Genomic DNA, 13,802 nt, shown 5'->3' with positions numbered 1-13,802 from the left:
GAAGGAAGGAAGGAAGGAAGGAAGGAAGGAAGGAAGGAAGGAAGGAAACTTTGGGTTTGTTGTCAGTTCTGGGGATTGAACCCAGGGCCTTGTGCATGATACATGCTAGAGATCTGTTCTGATGCATTCTCGTCCCATAAGACACTAAATGTCTGGAAGTCAGGACTCAGATCACATCCCACTTTCCATTGGTGAAGCATAATACCTAAGACATAGTGCACACTTATTAAAGGTTTACTCAATGAATAAATAAATAAATAAATTGGGCATGGCGCGTATCATATGTTATTTATTAGATAAAGTGGTCATACGCTACAAAGGACATACTCAGGCAACCAAAACTTTCTTTGAAGGGATATTCTTGAAACCTTCAGAATAGAAAACATATAATGCTATTGGTACACATTGTGTCTACAGCTCACTATTTTCCTGTATGTGCTCACATGCACTACAGACCATAATAAAACCATGCGACAGCTGCCTTCATTGTGGTTTCAGTAGTGACTTTTGTCTGTGGCTTTTGTCTATGACTGGCTTCCCCCAAAACTTTCTCAGGGTGTGCCTTTACCGAATTTCTGCCATGTTGTTTGTTGTTCTGTAAACAATACCTGTCCCTATTTGAATGTACTCTTCCATTTTTATGTTTAAACAAATGACACAAAGTTCTCGGGAGTTGAGTGAAAATCGGTCAAGAGCTTACCGATTCTCCGCTGAAGTTAATTCGCTGCTCTGTGGAGGGGTCCTTATGGTCCATGTTGAAAATAACAGCCACCTGCTGTGTTTGTTTTCTTTTCCTCTCTCCTTAATGAAAACTTCCTCTGCTTAAATGGTGTCTTAGATAGGGTTTCTGTTGCTGCAACAAAACACCATGACCAAAGCAACTTGGGAGGAAAGGTTTTATTTGGTTTATGCCTCCACATCACAATTCATCCTCAAAGGAAGTCAAGACAGGAACTCCAACAGGGCAGAAACCTGGAGGCAGGAGCTGATGCAGAGGCCACAGAAGAGTGCTTCCTGCTGGCTTGCTTTTCATGGCTTGCTCAGCATGCCTACTTAAAGAATCCAGGACCACCACCCCAGGGATGGCACTACCCATAATGGGCTGGGCCCTCATGCTTAAATAAGAAATAATTAAGAAAATGCCATGCAGGCTTGCCCACAGCCAAATCTTATGGAGGCATTTTCTCAACTGTGCCTCCCTCCTCTCAGATACTCTAGCATGTGTCAAGTTGACATAAAACTATCCTGTACAACTGGCCCCTTGTCAACTTGATACACACAAAAAAATCGCTTTTCAGTTAGAACCTTCCTTTCTCATTTATTCTCAAGATGGCACATTATTATTTATATCACAATACAAAACAAGTTATTTTAAAAGTTCCATAGTTCTTACAAATTTAAATACATTCCAACTCCAGTCTCAAGCCAGGCACAGTGGCACACACCTGTAATCCCAGCAACCAGGGAGGCAGAGGCAGGTGGGTCTCTGTGAGTTTGAGGCCAGCCTGGTCTACAAAGGGAGTCCAGGACAGCCAAGGCTACACAGAGAAACTCTTTCTCAAAAACAAAACAAAAACAAAGAAACAAACAAAAAGAAAACCTCTAGTCTCTTTAAAATATCCAATCTCTAAAAAAAAAAATCCAAAATCTCCTTTAAAAGTTCAAAGTCAACTCTGGGCTCCTGTAAAACTCAAAATTAACTTAAATACTTTTTTGCTTCAAGAGGGAAGAACCAGGACACAGTCAAAATCTGAACAAAGCAAAACCAAACTCCAACTGTATTAATAATTCAGTTCCAATGTCTAGGATTCACTCATGTTCTGAGCTCCTCCTTTCTGATGGTTCAGACATCTGTCATGTTGAAATAAAACTAGCCAGTATAGATGGCCAAAAATATTATATAGATTTTGCTGGATTCTCACAGTGAAATACTCCCTGTAAAACCGTCTGTACCACTGCAAAGAAACATTGAATGTATAAAACTTATTTTGTTAGTTTGTAGTGTGTGTGTGTGTATGTGTGCGTTGCATGTGTGTACATGTAGGCCTGAGGATGTTAGTCATTTTCCTCAGTCACATTTTTTGAGACAAGGATCTTTTCTTGAACCTGGAGCTTGTAAATTCAGCTGGTCTTTCAGGGAAGGGAGCCCCCTCTCCTGGACAAAAACTAAACAGAAACGCCAAAATTAAATAGCATCGTAAGTCAAATAGACCTAACAGACATCTGCTGAACCTTCCACCCAAACACAAAAGATTATATCTTCTTTCCAACAGCTCATGAAACTCTCCCCAAAGTAGACCACATTTAGGACAGAAAGCAGGGCACAATAGATATAAGAAAATTGAAATAATACCTAGCATCCTATCTGTCTATTAGGGAACAAAGTTGCATATCAACAAAAGAAATGACAGACAGCACACAGATTCATGCAAGCTTAACCACTCACTACTGAATGAAGATAGAATGAAATTTAAAAAATTTTAGAGCTGAGTGAAAATGAAAAGATAACATACTTAAACCTGCGGAATACAAAGAAGGCATTTCTAAGAGGGAAGGATATAGACATGTGTGCCAACACCAAAAACAATTCAGAGATTCTATATTAATAACGTAATGACACTCTTGAAAGCTCTAGGAAACCAATACAAAAAAATCAATACTAAAAAAGATAGCAGACAGGAATAAATAATCTTTCAAAGTACTATATGTGTGTGTGTTATATTTAAATACTTTTTATATACTGTATTTTGATCATGTTTCTCTTCCCCCAGCTCCTTCCAGCCTCTCTACCTCCCTATTCAACCAACTTTGTTTTCTCTCTTGCATTTTTTTCTCTCTCTCTCACTGTTTCCTGCTCTTTCTCTCTCTCAAACACACACACACACACACACACACACACACACACACACACACACACAATGGGAGCATAAAAGCTGAAGGCTCAGTGAGTCTATGCATGAGCCAGGCCATTTACTCTGCCCCTTCATTTGTCTGCAATACCTCAACATCCCCACTTTTGTATGTGTGACTTTGCTTGTACCAGATCAAAGGGTGACAATGAGAAAATATAAACCTGATTTGCTGCCTGTGAGCAGAACTATTGTGTATCTTATTTAATTCCTGTTTCTTTGGTTTTGTTTTCATTAAAAATTTTCAGGTAAAGAAAACAAAGCTGAAAACGTTACTGATAAAAAAAAAATTGATTCTCCATTTTCTCAAACTTCAAGTTACTAATGTTCATTGTGATTATGGGCACAAAAAGCCTAATCACTAGGAAAATTGTTTTGGTACTTTCCACTCTCTGTTTTGAATTATAGGCTCATTTGAGGTACATTGGCTTATTGAAATTACATATTTGATAATGGTGGTGTTGATGCTAAATTGAACTACTTAATAACGAGAACACCCAATGAGCAGAAATGACTGCACCAAGCTAATATCCATTTTGTTGGCAAGTTGAGGACTAAATTGAATCTCAAGAACTCCCTTGGCAAGCACTGTTCCATCATACCTCTGGGCATATGTGTATGAGTTACCCTTACTTCCCTCGTGGAATGGATGGCTCTGGGCAAGAAGCCTCCTATTTGCAGAGGTGAAATCAGATAATAAGAGAGGATGGCCCCAGGTTCTGTGTCTGAGGAACCAGTTTGTTCCCTCCACTAAATTCTCCCTAAGGTCAACATCTGAAGGAAAAAAAAAAAAGGTTTATCTAAAATCCCTTTCCTGGGTCTTTAGGAGACATAGTAATTATCTCATCATGGTAGCAGCAGGGCACAAATGCAAGTAATTCTCACAACAAAACCACTATCACGCCTTACCCTAATGACTTGTAAAACATTTAAAAACAAGACTAACATCAAAGAGTTTTAACATGAAGTTTCATTTCATGCAAATAGAAATATGAGCTGGTAGCATTTTTTTAAACCTTAGGACTATTTTTCTTAAAATTGAAAATATATATTTTTTTCTCATACAATATATTCTGATTGCAGGTTCCTCTCCCCCAGCTCTTCCCCAAACCTCTCCACCTCCCAGAATAGTACAAAACAACCTACTAGAAAAAAAAAAAATGAGTCAAAGAAAAAGCACAAGAAACACATACAGGTGCAGAGACACACATACTTACACACAGAATCCCATAAAACACAAAACCAGAAGCCACAATATATGAGCAAAAACCTGTAAGGTAGAAAAAAGGCATTATGAAACACAAAAGCCCTCCGACAATACCATGGAGCTTATGTACTGTTGGTACTCTACTGGTGGGCACCACGTTTGCCCGTAAGTCTGGCTTGTGAGATTCCACAAACTAATACTTTTGTTTGTGAGAGGTTGTCAGGTGAAGAGAAATTCTGGGCTAGAAATGGAGGTTTGCATGTACTTACTTTCTAAGTTCTGGGACCCCATCTGGCCCAGACCTGTGCAGGATCTGAGCTTGTTCCCAGTCTCTGTAAGTTCATGTGTGCACCAATCTTGTTGTGTCTAGAAAGCTATTTCCTCCTCCTCTTTCCCCCTGAGTTGGAAGATTTGATAGGAACATCCCATTGGGTGCTCCAAGGTGTCTAACTGTTTGCACATGTCTGTGTTTTTTTCCAACTACTTCAAGTGGAAACTTCTCTGATAGTGGCTGAACAAGGCACTGATCTACCAACTCATGGGGAGTACCTATATTGCTACATTTCTTTAGAACAATAACAGTATTTAGTTTCCCCTTAGAACCGTAGCCTACCTCGTCTCAGATTCTTGACCACCCAGGCACTGTCAGGGATGCTTTTCAGCTCAGGGAGTAGGACTTAAATCCAATCAGAAGATAATTGGTTACACCCACAACGTCTGTGCCAGCATTGCACGAGCTTATCACGCAGTCAGGTCACCGTTGCACATCAAAGAGTTTGTGTTGGTGTTTACCCTTTTCCTCTAGCAGTGTGCAAAGTACCTTTCAGTACCACGAACACTTGTCAGTAGGGGTGTGGGCTTTAGGTAGGCACCAGTTTGACTTCTCCACATTCAGGCGTGGTCTTTAGCACTAGGATCTTACCATCAACTTGTGAGAGCAACTGACATCCTCGGCAGTATTTGGGGGTTATTGGAATTATTTGGCAGTTTCCACTGGGACCTTTTTGGCCAAACGTTAATTAGATGTAACCCATTCCTGGCACTGGAGGTTTAATTTGGTGGCAAGAGTGGTCTAGTTAGGGCTTTGAATCCCCTATTCTTTTGGGGGGTGATTCCATTTAGATTTCCCTCATTTATGTAAATGTTTAAATAAGCTTGTAGTATAGTACATTTCCATATGTCCCTTCAAATGTCCTTTAGTTTTTAGCTGTCCCTCTCCATATTTCCTCCCTTAGTCCCTTCTTCATTTAATCCTCCCATGCCAGTACCACACACACCCATGCCCCTCATCCATCCATAACTATATATTATATTCTCTTCCTTGGGAGATACTTCTCTCTCCTCTAGTTTCTTACCTTGTAGCTAACCTCTGTGTTTATATGGATTATACCTGCTTATCAAAGACTTAACAAGTAATATTCACATATAACTGAATACATACTGTGTTTGTCTTTTTGAGTCTGGGTTAACTCAATCAGGATTTTTTTTTTTCAATCTTCATGTATTTATCTGGGAATTTCATGATCTCATTTTTTTTTGTTCTTTTAACAGCTAATTAATATTGCATTGTGTAAACATACCTCTCCTTTTATCCATTCACCCAATGATAGACATCTATGCTGTTTCAAATATCTAGCTGTTATGATTGTAGCAGCAATGAACATGGACAGGCAAGTGTCTTTGTAGTAGGATACAGACTTCACTGTGTACATGGCCAAAAATGGGACAGCTGTATCTTGAGATAAATCTGTTCCCAGCTTTCTGATGAATTCCCACACTGATTTCTATAGTGGCTTATGAGTTTGCACTTCCACCAGCAGTGGAGGAGTGTTTCTCTTGCTCCACATCCTCATCAGCATGTGTTGTCACTTGTTATATTGATCTTAGACAACCTGACAGATATGATATAAAATCTCAAAGTAGTTCTGATTTGCATTATCCTAATTGCTAAGGATGTTGAAGATTTCTTTAGGTGGTTCTCAGTCATTTGTGTTTCATCTTTTGAAAATTCTGTTTAGATCTGTACACCATTTTTTTATTGTTTTTCTGATGTCTGGTTTTTTTTTAATTCCCTTACATATTTTAGATACTAGCCCTATATCACATATGTAGTTAGTAAAATTTTTCTCATTATGTGGCCTGCTGTTATGTTAGAATGATGGTGTCCTTTGCAATACAGAAGCTTTTCAGTTTCATGAGGTCACATATATTAATTGTTGCTCTTAGTGCCTATGCTGGCAGTGTCTAGCTCAGAAAGACTTTCCCTGTGTCAATGAGACCAAGGCTATTCTTTACTTTCTCTGCTATCAGGTTCAGTGTATCTTGTTTCATGTTGCAGTCCTTGATCCATTTGTAATTGAGTTTTGTGCATGGGGACAAGCAAAAACTCAGTTACATTATGCAAACAGGTTTTCATTTAAATGCCAAGTGTAGGATACGAAGTTGCTTTTAGTTTGTCCACAGCTGAGAGTTGCCCTGAGCAGTTTGGAGAGGGGTGTGATCCTTGCCAGCTGGTAACAGCCTCTTTTTGGCTCAGAGAGGCACATGAGCTGTAGAGTTGCCAGCTTTAGAGTTTAATTCTGAGGACTAGGAGAGGGTATAAATAGGAGAGTCCAGAGAGAGAAGGGGTGAGGGCTTCCAGGAGAAGTACGGACAGAGAGAAGGCTTTGAGGACATGGATGGAGGGGGAAGAAGGCTGTTCATCCTACTGCATTTGCTGTTTCTGGACTGCTAGATATCCTCCTAGCTGTGATTGGTATTTTCCCAAAGAATCTGATGACCCGAACTAGCTGGAACTAAGTTTAAAGAGGTTCACCTCCCTTGTTTCTTCTATCCTTCTTTCTCTCCTTCCTAGGGTCAGGGGTCTGGAAGAGAGTTAGAGGCATTAAGGAACCCCAAATAGAGTTTTTTTTAAGTGCCTACAGATATATATGGACCTACTTGCATTTCCTTACATGCAGCCAATTTGACAAGCATAATTTGTTGAAGTGCTGTCTTTTTCCAGTGTTTATTTCTGACTCCTTTGCTAAAACCCACATGTCTGCAGGTGTGTGAATTTATGTCGGAGTCTTCAACTTGATTCTATTAATCAATGTATCTGTTTGTGTGCCAATACCATGGCATTTTCATTACTATATTTTGCATTGCAACTTGGAATTGAGAATGGCAATAACCTCACCAATTATTTTATTATTCAATATTGTTGTAGCTATTCTGTTTTATTTCTTTTTCTATATCAAGCTGGAAACTGTCCTTTCAAGATCTGTCAAGAATTATGTTGAAATTTTGATTGGAATTGCATTGATGTGTAGATTGCTTTTGGTACGAGTGCCATTTTCATATTACTCTTATGGTAGAGTCTTTAGGTTCACTTGTATATACTGTTGTATCTTCTGAAAATAAAGATGTTTCCATTAATTCTTTTCCTATTTGTATCACCTTTATCTCCTTCAGTTGTTTCATTGTTCTAAGACTTCAAGTACTATATTAAATATGGGGAGAGTAGACAGTATTGTCCTGCTCGTGATTTTAGTAGAAATGCTTTGAGTTTATCTCCATTTAGGTTAATATTGGCCATGGGCTTGCTGTAAACTGCCTTTATTATGTTGAGTTATGTCCTTTGAATCCCTATTCTCTCCAGATCTTTTACCGTGAAGAATTATATTTTGTCAAAAGCTTCCTGCATGTAATGTGATGGTCTGTGGTCTCTTACAGAATTTGTAGGACATCTGTACAGGACCTTTTGGGTTTTAGAATATCCATTAAAAAATCAGAATTATTCTAGTTCTGCATTTGTATGTTACTTGGTCTTTTTACCCTGAAGTTTTTAATGTTTTCTTTTTTCTATACATTTAGTGTTTTGATTATCATGTACTGATTATTATACACTTATGTACTGAACAGTCTATTTCATGTTATGATTGCTTCATAAGCTTTGATAGGCATATCTTTCTTTAGGTTAGAGAAATTTTCTTCTGTGATTTTTGTTGGAAATATGTTTTGTAACTTTCACCTAGATTTCTCTTTCCTCTATCCTTATTATTCTTAGATTTGATCTTTTCATAGTTTCCCAGATTCTATGGTTTTTGTGCCTAGGTTTTTAGATTTAATAATTTCCTTTACTGTGATATCCATATCTTCCATTTTTTGTCAGTTACTGCAATCTCTCTTCTATCTCTTGTATTCTGCTAGTGAGGCTTGCCTCTGAGGTTTTTGTTTTCTTCCTAAATTTTTCATTTCCAGTTTTACCTCAGTTTGGGCTTTCTTTAGTGATTCTGTTTCTATTTTCATATCTTGAACTGCTTTCAATGTTTCATTCCATTGTTTTTGTTTTCAAAAAGTTCATTCATGGATTTATTCATATCCTATTTAAGATTACTGAGCATACTCATAATTGTTATTTTGAAGTCCTTGTCTTGTGCTTCAGCTTTATTGTATTTTGGATGGCTTACTGTTGTAGGGTTTCTAGATTCTGGTAATGATATATTGCCTTGGATATTAATGATTGTGTTTTTGCTAGTGTCTAGGAATCTGGGGTTTGGATAATTATAATTCTAGGTGTTAATTTCAGATTTTGTTGGATGGTTGTTGCATTCCCTTGTTTCTATTGCCCTCTCTGGATCTTAGGAACATGTGGTGGCTGTAGTTTGCATGGTGGGAAAACACACTTTCAATCTGGGCCCTACCTTCTGCTGAAAATCTATTTGCAGACACAGAAGAAGGATGCTTTTTGTTCCTTGCCTGCTTACCCTTGCCTTCGTCAAACACCCACTTCTTCACTGGCATTGGAGTCAGTGAGTCTTCAGGACTGCAGCACATACTGAAGACCACCACCTGAGATATCCAACCTTGTGGACTGAACAATGACCGGACTCTTGGATTTTCTGTTCACAGCCAGCCATTGTTGGACTAGCTGGACTACAGTCTGTAAGCCATTCTATTAAAAACCCTTTATATATAGAGAGAGATAGATTCATTTTATGAGTTCTGTTACTCTAGAGAATCCTGACTAATATACTCTCTCACTTTCCTGAGTTTTAAAGAGATTTAGTAATTGTCTCATCTTACAGCAGTAGCGCTATGTCACAAACCTGTTATTCTCACTACAAAACCTGTATTCTAAGTCACTGTTCACTAAAATCTGTAATCTTATTTCTATATGACATGTTTTCATGATGCTAGTATACTTATGTTTACAAATTCAAATTGAAGAAAATTATAAAATGTTACACATTGTATGAAATATTATATGTGTTTTTGTATTTCTTTTCAGTATATTTTCAGACTAATCTGTATGTACAGGCTTACCATGTATAGGTCATGATTGTCATGTTATATTCAAACAGTTTTATTTACTTTCCCATCATTCACTTCTGTCTGGTGAGTTCTCCTGTCACTTGGTAATTGCTCATAAATATCATGTTAAATTCCTGCTTAGTAATTCACTGTGTAATTCTTCAGTCACAGAGCTCTGTTCTTTTTTTCCTGTTCAATATTTAAGGTTTTAAATCTGTGTTGATACAAAGAACCATCTTTAAGTTTCCTTGGTTTTCACGTCCTCCGTGACTTTTTCAGTATAGTTCACACAGAAGAGACTCACGCTCAGTTTTTAGGCAGATCACTTGCAGGAGCCGGACTTTTCTATCAGTCTCCATCCTCTTGGGACTCCATGGAACACATAGTGACACATAGGGAAGGGTATGGGCTTGGAGGACTGAAAGCCACCATAGAAAAGAGGAAAGCTTGGTTTGCTACAATGTTCATCAGAGTATCCAAGGGATAGAATCAGAGAGAGAGGACAGGTTAGTGCAGGTGCGTTACTACAGGCTTGGGATGAGACTGGGGAATTTGCAATCGGAGACAGGAAGGAGAATGAAGATCACCTACTTGATTCCCAGGCTGGCATGGCCATCGGGTTCTGGGTAGAGAGTGCCTCCAAGTCTGGTGGCTGACACGGTGGGATGGGGTGAGAGAGAAAGGCTGGGCCCACTATGTGTGCACGTGCACAGTAAATACATGCAGTTTTTAAAGATCTACGGAGTCATGAACCAGGTAGTCACACTATTGAACTCTATACAGGCATTCAAAGACTAACCAAATTCTTCCCAAATTCTTCTCAAATCAAAACTGAAGAAAGGGAAACCCACAGGCTAATATCCCCGATGCACAGACATACCAAAACCCCTAGATCTTACTAGAGTTTAGAAGCATAGAAAATGGCTGTTAGGGCCAGCAAGATGTCTCAGTGGGCAAAAGCACATGTTGGAGAAGCCTGAGGACCTGAATTTGTTACTGAACGCATGGTGGAAGGAAAGAAGTGACTCCTGAAAGTTGTCCTCTGTCTTCCACGTGTCTATGCACATGCTATGGCACACATGTGCACACAGACATTATCATCATCACTGTAAAAAGAAAAACATTTTATAGTACAGCCAAGTAGGACTTTACCCAGGAGAACAAGGTTGATTCCATTCATAAAGTCAATGCGATTTTAGGAGATGAAAGAATAAAGGGTCCTGGGCATGAAGACTCATGCCTGTTATCCAGTACTAAAAAAGCTGAGGCAGAAGAAATGAATTGAAGGCATGCCAGAGCAACATGATAAGTACCATACCATCATACAGAAAGAGAAGCCAGTGTCTTTCTGTTTATTTTTGAGACTGTGTTTTAATTATAATGCTTCTCCCTTTCCTTTTCTGCCTGTAAACCAGCGGGTCTCAACCTTCCTAATGCTACTATTCTTTAATACATTTCCTCATGTTGTAGTGATCCCCAACCATAAACTTATTTTCATTGCCACTTCATAAATTGTAATGTATATATGTGTTTTCCAATGGTCTTCCGTGACTCCTATAAAAGAGTCATTTAATGCCCCCAAAGAGGTCGTGACCCACAAGTTGAGAACCTCTAATTGTCTTTTTATTACAAATAAAACTACCCATTTCCCAGAAATCCAAAGCACACTGAAAGCCCTGATGTAGTAAATGATAATCGTGTAAACCCATAATTAAGATTTGGCAGTAAAAGGAACGTTCCTCTCCTCTAAGAGAAGGAACAAAGAACAGTGTTAGCCACTCTCCCATGGCTGTGACAAAGCCCCTGGAACACCAGTCTAAGTGAAGAAGCACTGATTTGAACTCACGGTTTCAAAGGCTGTGGTGCAGTTCTGGGCTCTGATGCCTCTGGAAATGCACTGAGGCCGAGCTTCCTAGAGGAAGCCTGCGAAGAGGGAAAACAGCTGCCTCACATAAACCAGGAAGCAGAGGGAGGGGTGGGCAGCCTTCAATGTTAAGTCTGAAGATATATTTCATATTCAGTCTTAATAATCAGAGTGGCCATTTTTCAGTTCTTTTTTAAAATTAATTTACTTTTTTATTAATAACATTTTATTCACTTTGTATCCCAGCTGTAGCCCCACTCCCTCATCCCCTCCCAATCCCACCTTCCCTCCCTATTCTCCTCTCATGCCCCTCCCCCAGTCCACTGAGAGGGAGGTCCTCCTCCCCTTCTGTCTGATCCTAGCCTCTTAGGTCTCATCAGGACTGGCTGCACTGTCTTCCTCCGTGACCTGGTAATGCTGTTCCCCCTTAGCGGGAGGTGATCAAAGAGCCAGCCACTGAGTTCATGTCAGAGATGGTCCTTGTTCCCCTTTCTAGGAAACCCACTTGGAGACTGAGCTGTCATGGGCTACATCTGTGCAGGGGTTCTAGGTTATTTCTATGCATGGAATCTTATGAAAGAAGGGAAAGAGAGAAAGACCTGGAGTGGACAGGAGCTCCACAAGGAAAACAACACAACCAAAAAATCTGGGCACAGGGGTCTTTTCTGAAATTGATACTCCATCCAGAGTGGCCATTTCTAACAATTCTTCAACACTGCAGTGATGATCATAGCCTAGTAATTTAGATAAGAAAGTAAGTGAAAGATGCCATAACTGAGAAGGAACAGATAAGACCTATGTCTATTTGCCGATGGTACATCTTTATACAGAACACAGAAAGACAAGAAAAACACATGCATTAGAGTTCACTGTGGCAAAAAAAAAAAAAAAAAGTCAATATAGAAACTCGCTGTATCTCTATACCTTAACAATGACCATCTGTGGGAGGAATGTAGAAAAACCATTCCCTTTATAATAGCATCAAAAAGGATAAAGTACAGAGGAATAAACACAGTCAAGGAAGTACAGGGCCTATACATTGAAAAGTGTATAGCACTAGCAAGTGGAGATATCTCCTGCTCACGGATTGGAAGACTTTACATTGTTAATGTAGCAGTATTGTGGAGAGTGGGCTGCAGATTCAAAGTCATCTCTTTGAGAATACATCTTCCTGTTTTACAGGAAGAAGCATGATGTAAAGATTTTAGAAGTACAAGGGAATAAGAATAGCAAGAACTATCTTTAAAAAAGTCAGGTTGGAAAATACACTTCTTAATTTCAAAACTGACTGCAAAGCTATACCTCACATGATAAAGGCATAAGGATAGGGATGGAGAGACAGTGCAATTGCCCCTGTATGTCCACAGTCAGCTTGTTTGCACAGGGCTCTTAAAACCTCTCAGCGCTAAAATAATAGTCCCTCAAACAGCTGGGAAGGGGACAACTGGATGAGTATGTGGGTGAGCTGGGTGCCACTCTGCCCATCATATAAGCCAATTATTTCAAAATGGCTAAAGGATCTAAATGTTAAAGGTAAAGATACAACCTTCTTAGAAATGCAACCTTCTTAGAGTACAGCAACTAGATCTCTGTGACCTTGGATTGTGCAACAATATTAAGACATGCTATCAAATACACAATTAGCCAAAGAAAATGGATTAGTCAGACACAAAAATATAAAAATAAATTTCATTCATATACCAAATAACACTGTCAAAAGAAAATGAGAAGAAAATAAGTCTCCGTTTATCTAACAGGAGGCTTCAATCCAGGAAGCATGCAAAGCACCTACAAGCCAACAGTAAAACAAACCAATTTTGCACCTGGTCATATTAAAGTAACAAGATTCACAAAGGGCCGAGAAGTCAGGCGAAGATGCTTAGCAGCGTGAGTCACTAGATAAACACACATCACAGAGTAGCACTGTCTATGACCATGGCTACAGCCACAACCACTGAACTAGTCTTGATGGAGAGGTACCGATTCCAGGACACTTACACACTGCAACTGGGACTGAAGTGATACAGACGCTGTGCAGAGCAGCATGGCAGGTCCTCAAAAATGCGAAGTCCAGAGCTGCCATGTTCTATTCTCAGTAGAAACTCAAGAGAATTGAGTAAAATAAAAGCCAGGCATGGTGACTCACACCTGTAACCATTACTCTCAGGAGACTAAAGCAGGAGGATTTCTATGTGTTTGAGTCCAGCCTGGGCTACATAATGAGTTCCAGGCCAACTGGTCTATATAAGGAAATACTGTTTCAAAACAGAATAAAATGAAATGATACAAAACTTTCACCTGAAAGCTCTTAGTACTATCATTTTAATAATTATTCATACTATATTTTTTATAAACTGAAAACAGCTTATCTGTCCAACAGCTCACAAATATCTAAACAAAAGTGTGGTTTTCTCACCGTCATCATCCATTTTACATTACTACAATATAGTATCATGAAGTTTTAAAGAGAGGAAACTTATTTTTTTCAGTTGAAGGCCTTCTGCATCAACTTACGGTAGAAGACAAA

At 39.1% G+C, this 13,802-nt stretch overlaps 1 pseudogene; it reads right to left on the bottom strand.

Annotated features, from left to right (window-relative positions):
• The window catches only part of LOC129673425 (proliferating cell nuclear antigen-like), a 17,408-nt pseudogene extending 16,654 nt beyond the window's left edge, over positions 1 to 754 (bottom strand).
• Between the last annotated feature and the right edge of the window lie 13,048 nt (positions 755 to 13,802).

The sequence above is a fragment of the Psammomys obesus genome, unplaced genomic scaffold, assembly GCF_907164565.1.
Source record: "Psammomys obesus unplaced genomic scaffold, mPsaObe1.curated_primary_1811, whole genome shotgun sequence".
NCBI lineage: Eukaryota > Metazoa > Chordata > Mammalia > Rodentia > Muridae > Psammomys > Psammomys obesus.
Note: the sequence above shows the minus strand (reverse complement) of the source record. Positions and strands in the feature narration are given on the sequence as shown.